The 16,318-nt window shown below is 29.8% G+C and overlaps 1 protein-coding gene across 4 annotated transcripts in view; it reads right to left on the reverse strand.

Moving 5' to 3' along the window:
- Positions 1 to 592, reverse strand: part of LOC130663262 (multidrug resistance protein homolog 49-like) — a 45,161-nt gene extending 44,569 nt beyond the window's left edge. For all 4 annotated transcript variants that reach the window (XM_057462385.1, XM_057462390.1, XM_057462383.1 and 1 more), the window contains exon 1: positions 344 to 592. The gene's annotated coding sequence lies outside the window, so the exon portion shown is untranslated. The remainder of the gene's footprint in view (positions 1 to 343) is intronic.
- Positions 593 to 16,318: the final 15,726 nt, after the last annotated feature.

Consider the following 16,318-nt stretch of genomic DNA (forward strand, 5'->3'; position numbering starts at 1 on the left):
GTTGAGCTGTAAGGGGAAGTGGAAAGTTCCAGAAATAGCTCCGATATGCGTCAGCTGAGTACACGAGGTTGCGGCACAGACCTATTTTATTTTATTAAATCTTCTTGTTCATCTTACTTGTTGATAAATTTATAACTTTTTAAACGGGAATTTTGTAACTAGAACTAGATAACATTCATGATCTGATAAAAACATCCATTACACATGCGTATCAACATGAAAATTTAAATTTAAATGAATGAACGAAACACGTTGCACGGTATACATTTATTTTAAAATATTTAAAATGATACAAATAATACACTGGTGATAAATATGATAAGAATGCCCTCAAGTAATTTACCTTTTTCCACAGACCGTAAGCGATCTAAACACAAAGAACTGCCAGCACGTTTTTTACTGATAGATTTTATTTGTATTCGTATTTCTACGATATGATAAATTGGAGTATTTAAATGTTAGATATTTGTCAAAAATAATAAATGTTATATTTGATATAATTAAAATTTGGTGTAAATAAAGAGATGATAGCACCAGAAGTAAATTCGACGACGATAATAAGAACGATCGACGTCTCACGGACAGAAGGCCGATTTACACTGGCCCCTTTTCGGACTGGAGGCTCTATCTATACCGACACGAGGCCTACAGTCTACGGAGAACTTGGCACAGTTGAGAAAGTGTGTGTTTTTTCATAAGTTTGTGTTTTGTATATGTATATATGGACGTACATATACATTCTCGATCCAGCAGTTACCAGTAAAGAGCACGCGATATTTTTGTAATAGTATTAGTTTAACGGAACATGTGCTGCTCTGTATTAATATGAGTCTAGCCAATAAAATATAGCTGTGGGAATTACATGATTAGATTTAACTTTGTGTTATTGGAGTTAATTGCCGACGAAATATATTTACTGTATGCTTATTATTATTATTATTATAAAAAAATTCAGTTTCGTTTGATTCCTTTGGAATATATCGATATAGATGTACATATTAAAGCTGTGTAGTAGAGGTTTACTAAATTTGAGTTTTAATTTTGATGTTGGTGTTAATGATATCTGATAACGATAAAGTAGACAGATTGTCGGGTTTTTATGTACGTTAAATATTAAATGTTACTGCTTGTAAAAGTTTAGCCTTAATGAGTGGCTTACGTAAATTTAACGCAGACTTGCAAATACTTTACGTAACATTACTTCTCACTCTTTCTGTTCAGATCATCATGATTATTTTTGTGCGGACATATTTTTAAATTCTTATATTTATTATTATGTAGCTTTAGTATCATATCAGCTGTCAATTGTTCAATCAATTGCATGATCTTGGACTTGATCAATGTAACATTGAGATATAATTTCCGGAAAGTCTTGACTTTTATTGTTTTTTTTTTTTTTTTTATTGTTACAACAAATTGTTTTTACTGCTTGATTATTTGCAGTTTATCAAGAGCAGATATTTTTACACTAACAAATTATTTTATGTTAGATATAAAGTAATCATTTGATATTAAAGTTTGAAAATAAGGGAGGTGTCAAAATGGGCCCTTAGGGTTCCTTAGAATTAAAAAAAAAATCTTGATAAGGAAAAATGATTATTTTGGTTCCAATTTTTTCTGTTGTTGCAATGACTGGGTCACTTTGACATCACAGATTAAATCAGCAACTGGAAAAAATAAAAATTACCGTCGGAAATTTTTTCTTAGAGCTGATGAGCCCCTTCCACTTCTCCTTTTCTCTTTCATGAATAAAACATGTACTGATTTAACTGAAAAAATTGTTTGATTTCTAAAATTAAGACCTTTGTTAAAAATTGAAGGAAGCATTTTTTTGTAAAAAAATTAACTTCCTTGATCGAAGATAATCGCAAATAAATTATCTGTGATACGGTTCAGTAGTAATGAATAATTAATGACAAGTTTAATTATTTAAATTAATTTATGAATTTTTTTATTTATAACAATAAACATGTAATTCATCATTAAATGTAAATATTTAAATAATAAATACATATAGGGGAGGGTGGGGCAGAGCGGCCCCCCTAAGCCAATTATTAATTTTTGTGGCTTTCAACCATATGATCACTTTACTTTTGTCCTATTTCGAACAAATTTATGGACATTTTGCAAAAATTCTGAAAAATTTTTTTTTTTTTTTGTGGGGCAGAGCGGCCCCCCTTCAAAAAGTGATAAAAAAAATTTTTTTTTTCGTTTTTTTTTTTTTAAATTGTTTTCGTCATTAAGAATGTATTTCTTACTCTTGCTAACTATTTTTGGTTTTATATTACTCGAAAAAAATTTTTTAAAGCGTGAAAAATCGTTCATTCTCGATTACCTTAATTACTAATTGCTATTTAATAAAAAAAAAAATCAATTCTATAATTTTACTTTATTTCAAAAATTTATCAACTAAAAAAAAAAATTTAATTTTTATAAATTTTTAGTGACCAAATTTGCCTCTTACAGAGAAACGGCCGAAAAATATGAAAAAATAATTTTTTCGGAAGTTTCGGCTGGTCCATTTTGCCCCAGGTGTTGTGCGTAGGGCTAGAAATGTGGAATTATAATAATTTTTTTTTAATTTGACGATAAAAATATGAAAAAATCACTTTTTCAAAATTTTGGGCTTGTCCATTTTGCCCCAAATGTCATGCGTAGGGGTAAAAATGCGCAAACATATCGGATTTATAGTAATTAGTCGAAAAAAAAAAAATTTTTTTTTTGGTCAAAATTTCAGGGGGGCCGCTCTGCCCCATGGGGGCCGCTTTGCCCCACCCTCCCCTAATTCAAAATTTCAAAATAAATACATAATTTCTTCAGAATAAATATTTTCTTTCAGTGTCGTACTTCAAAGTTGCAATTATTTTTAAATGAGACTATAATTATAAAAATAAAAAAGTGATTATAGAAAATTGAGAAATAAAAAAGTTTTATCCGCAGTCTTTACGATTGAATGGAAGCAAATTAATGAAATTAAGTATGACGTTTTATGTTTATGTTAAAAGAAAATGTTGATGAACATTTGGCTCTCAACGTTTACTCAGTATGATAATAATAATAATAATGATAATATATGACAAATGACAGACATGTAAAAAATTATAAATGTACCCAGTCTAATGATCATTAATCGTCATCAAAGGCAAAGTTATAATACCACCAGATAATCTCATATATTATGACTAAAATTTTCCAATATTATATTTAAGCTGACAGAATGACCTAGAAATCTAATAATATGGAATGTGATAAAAAACAACACATGAAATTTAATTAAATAACATTTACAGACTAATAAATTAATATATATATACACACAACACAATTTATCGTATTAAATATCTCCGTATTATATAATTCTTATCACAATCCATTCACCTTATCGTACTTTATCACCTGGCGTAAACGTTAAAATTTAAAAAATACGATTTCACACTGTGATTTTGAATTTATATTTCACCGCGGAAAATAACGTATACGCGAATAAAATATATACGTGGCCCGAGTCAGTTTCAATTTCCGATGGCTGCTATAACACTTCTACCAAAGCTTTTCCCAAAGGTTTTGCGTGCTTACTTACATATACATCACCTCGTCCTCATACCCTCGGAAATATTCATACCAACATAGACAAACATCCAGTCATATATCTATTAAATATAAATATACTTCTAGATAAACATATATTTACGACACGTTTATCTTTCTCTCGTCTTTAGTGAATTATTTTGCCAATGATAATATTTCTTTAAATATTCGGCTAACTTCAAGTACACTTAAATATATGCGGAATATTTTACATTTTAATAACTATAAATATAAAAAGTATAATTTAAAAAACTATTTATATATAAATGTATACTGACAGTATGTAAACTGATCATTGAATAGTTGGATTGGCAATGGAACATAATTCATTGATATATAATTTCAATGAGATGGTTTCACTGCATACAATTGCAATCTATACTTTGTTTCTTATCGATTCCGGGATGTGTGCGTGAGTCAGCTGAATGGCGACGAGTTGGCGGTACCAAGAACCAACTAACCACGTTACGTGAATCAATACCAATAATACCTTATTCTATTCCTTTTTATTTTCATTGTTCAATTTTTACATTCATCCTTACAATCTCGATCTATTGCTTCTCCTAATTTATGTCTTTTTCACAATTGTATTGTACTTACATTTAAGTAACTACAATAGTAGCCAAAGATTCCAAAATAACTTATTAACTAAGTTCGAAAAAGAATATTTATTCTGTTATGTCTTGTAAAATATTTTTAAGAAGTATTTATATGCACATACGTATTCATTCAATATATCCCGGATTAAAATGTTTGGACAAAATCACGCCGAAATCATAGAAATTTATTGGAAAATGTTGAAAATTTAGGCATGGTAATCGTAAATGAAAAACAGATCAATTTATTAAACTAATGAAAACTTATAGTTGGATTAGCAAGACTTTGCGCTTCGGTTTTTTACCCACACCATAAAGGCGCAATGTCTTAGGTATTAAATTTAGATGGTGGGGGTAGAAACCGAAAATATCCGAAACGCAAAGTCTCGCTAATCCAACTATATTTCTTTTCATTAAAAAAATGCGCTCTCGGATATGTCTTCAATCTTAAGAGATTTAGCTTAGGCTAACATTCTTTTAATATTATTTAACACTGAGGTTCAACAACCTCTCCTCTTTTTCTATAACAAAGGTGTCTAAATTCAATATATGTAGAATTGTATATATAGAAAATAACATTTTTCTAAGTACATATAGAGAAACTATAAGAAGCATTAATGATTGATATGTTACGAGTTACAAAGTTGTCAATATTAAAAAAAAAACGTTATTTTCAACATTCGTAATCCTTAAAATGCTCAATTGATAAGAACTAAAAAAACTTTTTTAAAATTTAATTTCCTACAAAAATTTTCCTATGATTTTTTTCTTTGATCTGCATATTTCATGAGATATTTAAAAAAAAAACGCGATTGTATCGAAAAATGAACTTTGATTGTCCTGAGGCACATATTCTTTTTACTTAATAAGAAAGAACCAAATTCCCCACATATTTTTTCACTGAAAAGAAGTTTTTATGGGGAGTCTAAAAAAATTTAATTTCTAACGACCATCCCAATATATATTTATATTGTATATGAGTGAAATATGAAGAAAAACATATTGCCCTGCATTTACTTGGAACATGGGCCTCAATTTCTCATCAACCCAAGTACCTAAGGTCATAAAATTTGATCCATACCAGTTTTCTTTTTCTCGAGTAAACATATACACTTTTTGAACTCAGCGTAAATAATATAGACTACATTTTAAATGTAAAGTTGTTCAAAATAATATTTCGAACAGAAATTTAGTAAAAGAAATATTAAATAAAATCTATATTAGAATAAAGATTGAATTTTGGACATAAAGAATCCAACAGAAAAAGCCAAATGTTGGCGGAAAACGTCAAAAATTTGCTGATAAATTGATTCGGTCTATTTGCGTCCGTAGTGTTTTTTTTTTTTTTTTTTTTTGATTAAATTATAGAACTTAAAAAAATTTCAAGTAATTTATTATAAAACAAAAAATTTCCAAGTTTTCGGCTATTTTTAGGCTTCATTATCAGCCGAATTTTGGCCTCGATAGTTTTCGGTCTTATGTTCACTACTTGGATTTTCTGTCGGCCACTTTTTGGGCGCGAAAAATTTTATCATTTTTTTTACTTGAAATTTTTTTACCTGGGTAATAATGTTATCAATGTATAAGAAATGCACACTTTAATACATTTCACTTGTAAGTAAAGAGAAATACATTTTTCTTTAACAGTTATGAACATTAGCAAACTCGATATTATCGGTCAACCAATCGTATAGTAACGGATAGATAATAATGATTAACACAATTAAGGGAGGGTGAGAATTGCTAGATGACGTCACCTTGGGTCCTCTTGAAGACTCTCGTGGAAATGTCTTCTCCGCATCCATCTCAATTTTCTTCTCGACCCTTCTCTAGTAGAGGTGAACCTTATCACAGATTAGGGATAGCGTCTGACGTAAGAGGCTCCGGGTCTCAAAATGCCCGAAGAGCAAAAGGTTCGGAATCGAGGATAGAGAAGGTTACACTAATAATAATTTAAATAGGCTGTTAATATTTGTTCAAAATTTGTAGTATTGTTACAATAAATACTCAGAAAATATTTACAGTAATAATTTATTGTGATAAAAATGTATTTTTCCGGCGATTTGCGATAAAAATATATAATTAATTATCAAAATCATAAAAATTCTATACAAAAATATCCTTAAATTTAGTGACTTCCTATTTATTGACAGTATTTATACGAAAACATATTATTGGGTAAGATATTTTTGGAACGATATTTTTGGACTTATTCTTATAAAACGATTTACCAATGATGTATTTCAATTTCCCCTTGTTTTATTAGAATATATATGTATAAGTATATGTCTTTCCTGCTCATCGAAGCAAAATATATTGCCTTGCAGTTACTAAAATCAAAACTTCATAACGTCAAAGATATCCTTTGACCAACTCAAGTATCTAAGGCCATATAAATCCATCAGTTCATACAGGTTTACTATTGCTTTGGAGACAAATAAAAATATTTATATTTTCTCCTCAATATTTAATACTATGTACCGAGTATCGCATTTTTAACTATTGATTTACATATTATTTTAAGCTTACAGAGTTTATTTAAAAATATTTGAAATAGTTAAATCGAGATTGATTTTTAAAAAATTTCGTGGAAATATCAAACTAGTTATAACGATTTGCTTTATGTAATAATAGTACAAGGAAATATTTCAAACTGGAAAAAAGAATACACAATCGAAAACTGTTAATTTCTTGGCTCAAAAAAAATGTTGTATTATGAAATCAAAACAAAAATTTTCTCAGGACTAGAAAAAATTTTTTGCGGCAATAATTTTGTCATCGTCCTAAAACTTTTTTTTTCTCGCCGCAAGAAAATTTTTGTTTTTAACACGGGTTCGCATTTATCTCTCTGTTACACTCAAGTCCACGAACGGTACTATCTTTGTTGCGCTTGTGCAGTAAATGGAAACTTTGGCCGAGTTTTTCTTTTAAACAAACGAATATTATCAAATAATTGAAGCGCACGTCACTAGATTAGACAGTAGTGCATCGATGTACAATCTGTATTTTATAATCAGAGATTTTGTTTGCGAAAAAAACTTAGCCAAAAATATTTATAATTGAACTATTTGTTCTTTTATAATAGTAATAAAAATATATTCAATTATATACTGAATACTTACGTACCGAAGTAGTTAAAACTGAGTTAAATTCTTAAAAAGTATTTTAAATAATCGCATGACTACGGGAACCTCACAAAAGTAGCCAAGTCGTAAATAATGAAACTTAAAATTTGTTATAGAATATAATTGATAATAATTCATCCATTATTATAAAGTATACTCCATCAAATTTTTATTTTAACGATATTTTTACAAGTTCTATACCACAATCGTTTCAACCTCCATTACCTTAGTAAATATTTTATAAAATTATTTATTTTTAAATTCAATTTCTAAATTCTATAAATAATAATAAAGAAGTAAATCGTCTTTATCCACGAAGTATGATAAATTAAGATACAATGTAAATATATATATATATATAATATATGATATTATGTAATACGGTTATCATTGAAACTCAACAGTGGAAGTAAGCATGTGCATCTTAGCGTCAAGGATCACACGACATCTGCCGCTGACGTTGAGATCCTTGTTCGTTGACAAGTTTCTACACTACACCACACAATACCAACATATATATAGATATTATGTACAATATATGGTATAAGCCAGATTATATATAGAGCTACTGACTAGTGTAATGTAGTGTCGGGAAGGGTGGAAATATGTAAGTAAAGCCGACAGTATATAGGATATAGGAGATAAGATATATATACCTTCTCTCGTAAGAGTATCTAAGTTCTCTCATCTTCACAATATATATAGAATAAGATCAAGAGCTACGATGTGTAATAATCGCCGCTATAGTTGTGTAGAATATTGCCTATGTTAAATGTTAACTGTCGTATGTTCTATGCCTGATTCTAATGTAACGTATACTGTAGCAGAATGCACTCAAGGATTTCGGGGAAATTTAGTGTACTGAAAACAACCGGTGGGAACTAAAGTACTGTTATTTGGTGGATGACGACAGAATATGTGTAAAGGACTTGTTAGTAAGAGCGAGAAGTATTCAAAGGAAAATAAGAAAGTGAGAGAGAAAGTCGTAATAGTTGTAGAGGAAGAGGTTACTAGGATTAGGTGGTTTCCGTGGTAAGTTTTAGAGCTAGAGGCGGGAAAACTATCTCACGGGTTTTGCTTCAAATATCCTGCGTTACCACTTGGAATGCATACATATTGTACTGGACGAGTTTGCTAGACTATGTATGTCGTCTGCAGGGATATGCGCTTGCATTCGGGCTGTTAACTGCTACCAAATTCCACATAGTGTCCTTAATTATAGAATTAACGTACCGCATAAGGTTGCGTTATTAAATATGTACTGTATGTTTAATAATACGCGTTGTTCTATTTTTATAATTATTAATTTTTTTTTTCGTTTTACGAAACAAAAAAAAGTTGGAGTAACTGAAAGTAATGAAAGTTAGACCTGTAAAATATGCTAATGAACTGGAATTAATTTTGTTTTTGTTTTAAAAAATAAATAATTAAAATTATCTATTTTCGTAATATGAAACTGTATACAAAAATTTTAGTACACACTTAGTTAACGTCTGTAAGAAGCAATAAAAGTATTTTTATGTTCGGGAAAACCATTAAAGTGACATTCAAGCATTCCAATGACGTCACATATTTAAGTGTAATTAATAATTATCACACGGTCTAATAATAGTGTTATCGAAATTCTGTCAGCGTAAGCAGTGAACGAAAAGAAATGAAATGAAATACTGAAGAAATTTATTCAGATATTTAAAAATATTAATAATTTTTTTTCGCTACTGTAAATAAAAAAAAAGATTTATTCTGCTGATATAGTTACATTTATTAGGATTCAGTGTGATTACGTGAGTAAGAATAAACTTTTGTCGCATCAGTCTTTCATCTGCTAAACTCGGATCACGTATCGAGCTATACGTGATGTCACTAACTAGAGTCTGTCTTTTCTTACTTTTTACAACCTCAACTCCTTTTCAGCTTCTTCTATTCCATTTCCGTTTGTAACTCGACTGTAAACTTGAGACCAGTTAGAAGCATATACAAAAACCGGATATTAGTTATATTTTTTCAACCCTCTCTCTTAAAACGAATCAGTGAAAAGTCCTGCATATCAGTGAATATTCACTGCGAATCAGTCCAAAGTATATCACTGATTGAACAGGGACTATTTGTGCAGTGAATGTTCACTGATTAAGGTACTTTTTTCTGATTCATTTGAAGGCAGTATTCTAGTTTGAGGGTGCGAAAAAAACTATTTTTTACGAATTTTTAATGAGATTATGAATGAAGATATACACTGTAAAAAATTCGCGGAGTGAATGCGGATTAAATCCGGAGTGAATGCGGAGTGAACGAATTTTTAAGTATTCACTCCCCTCGGAGTGAAATTCACTCCGGAGCGGAGTTTTGGAAATATTATTAATAAAAAAATTGCTCCACTCAATAAAATCGAAATAAAAACTCGTGTATTACATTATTGATCAGCTGATACGCACACACATATTTAGACACACACGCGCACTCGCACACACACCCACGCACACATTTGCACACATGCACACACGCAGACACACGCGCAGACATTCGCACACAAACACCTGCACACACCCAAACACACATGGTTTAGCAGTTTAATATAAATTAATATAAATTTATTTAAGTATTAAAACTCCGGACCGGAGTGAAATAAAATCCGCGTCACTCCGCAATCACTCCGCTAAAAAAAACTCCCAATTCACTCCGCATGCGGAGTGATTTTTTTAAAAACTCCGGAACTCCGAGTGGCGGAGTGAATGCGGAGTGAATTCGGATTTAATTTCAATCTGAATTCACTCCGGATTCACTTCGGATTTTTTACAGTGTACATTAGGGTGGGTTGAAAAAAAACTTTTTTTTTATTTTTCTTAGCATGGGGGTAGAATTTGTACCTTATAAAAAAAAAAAAATTTTCAAGAAAAAAAAAATTTTTTACTCAACATTTTGAGGTGACCCACTCGTTTTTTAAATAAATAATTGATTAAACGGGGTAGTTCCAACGAAAAAAATTTTTTTTTGTCCAAAATCGTGGAAAACATCTAATAATTGTCGAATGTGATTTTTTTTTACTTCACTTTCATTTTAATTCAAAAGAAAATGCTTTTCATTTTTGAATTTTTTACTTAAATTACAAAAATAATAGGAAAAAAATTTTTTTAACTCCTGACTTTCAATTAGCTTTCAAGGGGACACCCTACAGATTGTAGAACACCATGTAATTTTTTTCGTTGGGACTACCCCGTTTGATCAATTATTTATTTTAAAAACAAGTGGGCCACCTCAAAATGTTGAGTAAAAAAATTTTTTTTTTTTTGAAAAAAATTTTTTTTTTATAAGGTACAAATTCTACCCCCATGCTAAGAAAAGTTTTTTTTTCAACCCACCCTAGTGTACATGCGAGGTTTGTTAGGCTTAATAAATACATTAAAAAAAAGTTTGTTATATATTTTATATATTCTAATATTCAAAAACATCATTCGAATACAACGCCGTGATTAGTAAGAAGGTCTGCGCTTGGTGTTAAAACTTCAAAAATGGATAATGTGAAACAGAAAATTTTTGAGTTTTTAGATTCAATACATCACTATCAACGAGTATCAACCGGCTGGACTAGGATTATTAATGCACATGCAAAACTCTCTTACTAACCGAGGCCTTGTATTTGAATGATGTTTTTGTATGTTAAAAGTATATAAAATATAAATTTTTTGAATGTATCTCAAAGTAGAATACTGCCTTAAGATAGCTCACTTTATTTAAATTAACTATTAATAATTTTTAAAAGATATATAAATATTAAAATAAATAAGTATAGATCTTTTTATAAATAATTTATTAATATTAAGAACGAGGAAAATTTTATAAAAACATTTGTCTTCATTACTGTTATCCTGTTTTTTTTTATCATTTTTCGGAACGGTAATAACTGCAATCTCCAGTGTAGTGTTGGCAAATAAAAGAAAATGTTGAAGGAGTAGTAAAAAAAAAAAGAAAGTAGGAAAAAATAAAACAAAACAGACGGAAGGAAAACGAAATCTCGATCGGATTAAGCTATATCGGGTTTCGTTTAACGCGGATTCTCTTCTCCGTTCGTTCATTGGAATCCGTCTAGTCTGAAAGTTCAAGAGATAGAAAAACTGTGAGTGTAAAAGAGGATAGGTATAAGTATAGATGCACCAGTACAAGTATATCCAAGTCGTAATAGCTGGAGTAGTAACAGCTAACAGGACTTGCTCGTTTTCACTAACGACGTCTCGTATAATCCTACTCCTTTATCCCCCAATTCCCGTTGGCGCCCGATTTAATTACATCTCAATTTTTCTTTTCATCCTATTACGATATTTTAACGAAACATTTCCGTTTACTTTTTCAATTTTTGTACGCGTCCTTTGAATATACTGTCAATGTTTAATTTTTACGAAATCCACTAAAAAAATTATTTAATGCTTGACCCTAATTGGTCATGTTAAATAAATTACTTATAAATATTTCATAACTAAAGAGTATAAATTACTTTTTTACTTGAAATTTTTTTTAATTATTGGATTTCTTCAGATATTTATTTATTCTGACTAAAATAATTTTGATTTATTTTCAAAATTTTTTAATGTGGAAAGATATTTTTTATGTGTTTTGAAATGAAAAGTCATTGCAGAGGATGATCGCGAAAATCCTCTAGCGAGTTTTTAAAACCGTAAATAAAACGGTACAAGTTGAATGAAGAAATGAAGTTGAAAAAAATAAAAATAAAAATAAAAATGAAAATGAAAACAAATTTCACAGAGGGTGAGCGGAGAAAAGCGTCCATAAATAATGGGGTGAGATTGTTGTAAAGAGTGCATTTAATAAACTCCAGTAAGCCGTGTGAGTTAGTTTTCTTTTTTTTTATTTTTTCTATTATTTTCTACTTTATTTATTTTTTTTAAATTTATTTTTACCCACACAACTTCTTACCACTTTTAGCGGTATTATTTTCTCGGTAGCTCGACTCTCGACGGGCGTATGATTAATCTCTTTAACTTACCCTTAACTCCATCTTCAGAGGTGGTAAATAGATTTTATTGGAAAAAATAAAAAATTTGTGTAATTTAATTTGCCAACACTCCATCAGTGCGGTACTAAGTTAATGCAATTTTCGTGGCTTTGCCACTTTTTTATATATTTAACGTTCAGTAACTACGACGGAATTTTTTAACCTCTTTAGTCATTCACTTTGCCTCGGGTTTTTTTTTTTCCTCTGAATATTAAAGCTCGCAATTACGACAGGATTCTTAACTTTCTTGAACAGCAAACTCAAGCATCGATAATTCTTATAGTAGAATATAAATAAAAATGATATGGGTGCGCCTGTAAATATGACCTTGTTATAGTTTTTTATATTTCTATATATCCGATTAATTGCCTAGGTGTTATCAAATTATTCAAGCGGATCAATAAACCTAGCCGCCGTTACAAATTAATTCTGCCAATAAATTATCATTATTATTTTAATTACCCATGAATAAAAACAGCTCGTAAATTTTTTTTATTTATTAATATGTCCGTCATGGAAACTTTCAAGATCGCTTAAATATATTCGTTTATTATTTTTAATACACTCTACAAAATCGGGAGTGAATACATATTTCATTTAAATTTGAATTCACTCGGATTTTCAACGGACTCAATATAAATGTCAAAGTTTCAAAGACCTAAGCTCACTATGTATTATTATTTTTTTTTATAATTAATATTCTCCGAAACTCTCCTTCACTGAAATTCACTCCGAAGGAATTAAATGAATAAAAAATCATTCACTCCGCGATAACTTCCGTTCGGAGTGAATTTCACTCTAAAGGGGAATGAATAAATAAAAAATCCGCGTTCACTCCGCCAATTTTTTACAGTGTAAAAGTCAAATATCTACTAAATTAGAGAAGCAATTATGATAAAATGTATGAAAAAGTTATTATTCTTGACTTGATAAGTTTATAATGCAAGGAAAATATTTTTAAAAAATTTTCAACTGTAAAGTATTAGAAAGAAGAGTTGAGGAAAACTATAAAAGAAGAAGGATAAAAATTTTTTTATGATATGAAAAAAAAAAAAAAAAAAAATTTTTAAATGAGGATGAAAGTTTAAAAATGAGGAAAAGCAAAGTCTTTTCGTATCGTCCATAAAATTTTTAAAGAAAAAGAAGAAATAAAAATTGAAAAAAAAAAATATAATGAGAAAGGAAGTGGGGGGAAGGGTAAGGAGAGAAAGAAGTGATGACGAGAAATGAAAGCGAGGTGATTCGACTAGATGGGGGTGGTGGATTTTAAGAAAAGAGTTGAGAACTTTTTCAACAATTCCGGATTACTTACAGCTAAGAAAGGAATAAAAATGCAGGAGAAAAGATATTGAGCCCACAAGGTGTGATAAAGTCTCAGAGTGATAACCACGACGGCGTGTCCCAGAAACTATTCTCCCATTGGGATGATGGAGATAGAAGAAAAGGATCTCGAAGATTACTCTACGAAGTAGGATCAACTGCGATAAGAAGAACAAAAACAATTTGTTGAAATAATAATGAAAAATAATAATAAAAGAGTTAAAATACATATATAGATAGATAGGTATAGATGTATAAGGATTTCTCGTTACATTCGTAAGAGTCAAACTTTTTAAGAGAAAATCTTTTCTATTCCACTTATATACTTTTTGCCATTTTTCTTTTTATTTCACTGTACAAGGTACACACGAGCAAAATGGACAAATTAGAAAAAATTTCGAGTTATTGATTTATTTTAAGTTTTATTGTTTGGTTATTTACTTTTACTATTTTAGCAGAAAGTTGTAAGTAATTAAATATAAGATAGAACATGGCGCTGACAATTACAAGTATTAAAAAAAACAATATTTGTACCATAAAAGTCGTGTCGCACCGGTGTTAAAAAAATTTCCCGGTGTTAAAATATTTTTCTGTGCTAAAAATATTTTACTTTCTGAATGTTTTTACGTATTCGATCACTACACTGAAACATTGTTTTTATGAATTAATTAAATTATTGGTGACTGAAATAGTAGGCGCAAACATGTTTAATTTTTAAATAAATTACGTAGAACGTAAATAATTAATTAAATGAGTATATAGCAAAATTGATGTTTCCTACAGATAATATTCATTAAATTTTTATATTTCTTTATATGCAATACGTTTTTTTTTTAATTTCAATACATGGAATTTTTAACTTCCCGCTATGAAAATTGCAAATTTTCGAAAAAAGGGAAGTTATTGGTTTTGGTCCGATTTTCAAAAATCGAGTTTTCATCAGATGTCGACGTTTTGAGGTCCTAGGAAGCTATTCTGACTATTCCCGAATGGACGTCCGTGTATGTGTGTGTGTGTGTGTGTTTGTGTTAACTTTTTTTGTCCGACGGTATCTTTGAAATGAATCAACCGATTTGAACGTTTTTGGTGGTAATTGAAAAAGTTGACCAAGACTTAAAATTGATTAGATTTTGGAGTCGATCGGTCATGTAGTTTACAAGTTATACAAAAAATAAAAATTAAAAAATTATTATTTTTTTTAGGTTATTCGCGTATAACTCATAGACCACTTTCCTGATTCGCCTAAAAATGTAATCAATTCTAAGTCTTGGTAAGCTTTTTCGATTGCCATCAAGATCGCTTGAATCGGTTCATTCGTTCCTAAGATATTGTCGGACAAGAATAATTTTTAACTTCCCGCTAAGAAAATTGAAAATTTTCAAACATTCGGGAAGTTATTGGTTTCGGTCCGATTTGCAGATACCGAATTTCTATCAGATTTTGACGTTTTGAAGTTCTAGGAAGCTATCCTGACTAATTTCACGATGATGTCCGAGTGTATGTATGTGTGTACGTACGTACGTACGTACGTATGTATGTATGTAAATATTAATAACTCTCGAACGGATGAACCGATTTTGATCTTTGAGGTGTCATTTAACGCGGCTTGTTAATAGCTTGAAGCTGTAATTTGAGCTTAATCGGTAGGGTGCGTTTGGAGATATTTCAAAAATAAAATTCTTTCAAAAATGTTTTATTTGGATAACTTTTAATTCGCTCGATGGATTGATTCCAAAATCTAATTAGCTCAGGTTTATTCGTTCAAGAGAAACCGTTGACGAAAGAATTCAAAAAAAATTTTTTTTTTGGTTTTTTTGAAATTTCTCGAAAACGACTGGATAAATCAATTTCAAAATTTGATCAGTTTCAGAACTTGATAAAACACGTCGATTGCCACCTTAACCGTCTTAATTGGTCAATTCGTTTACGAGATATCGTGGGAGAAAGAAATGCTAAAAAATGGTTTTTTTGAAAACAATGGCATACAAAAGTATTTTCGAGCTCGAAAAGCAGAGTCAACTGATAGACCGATTTTTTTTCAGTGAAATGTGTATTTTGTCGGTCTAACAGTTTTTTGAGCTCGGAGAGCTAAAAAAACTACAAGTAATAATGTTTTCGAGGTTCTTGAGCTCGAAAACAGCGGAGAGTTTTAGGGCTGGCCCGCAGGGTCAGGCGGTTTTCAGATTTTTTTTTTTTTGAAAAATCACAAAAATTGTTAGATGTCTATAAATTTTAGATGATACATTTTTTAAATTAGAACGGTATCGATAAATGTACAAAAGTATTTTAATATTTTATTTTCTTATTTTATATTTGTTAATAAATAATATTTTTTATTAATTTTCATAAAAAACTGACATTTTTTGTGTTTTATAAGTTTTCCAAAATTAATACTCTGAACGGACTTTCTCCGCCTTTATACCGATTTAACACCGCCAAATTACACCGCCTACATCCGTATTAAATTGAGTCTATTTTTAACACCGCTCTTTTTACAGTGCATGTAGAATTTAATTTAAGTAACATAAAAGCGAGTAAAAGGATGTAGGAATAGAGTAGAAATAAAAAATATGAGAAAATTTCATGAATATTAAGTTTAAATATTTTGTAAACATATACTACTGAAAGAGGTCCTTACACGCACGACTTACAACAACTTAATAATTAATTTGTTTGGGAAATTA

The sequence above is a fragment of the Microplitis mediator genome, chromosome 2 (genome assembly GCF_029852145.1).
Source record: "Microplitis mediator isolate UGA2020A chromosome 2, iyMicMedi2.1, whole genome shotgun sequence".
NCBI classification, from domain to species: domain Eukaryota; kingdom Metazoa; phylum Arthropoda; class Insecta; order Hymenoptera; family Braconidae; genus Microplitis; species Microplitis mediator.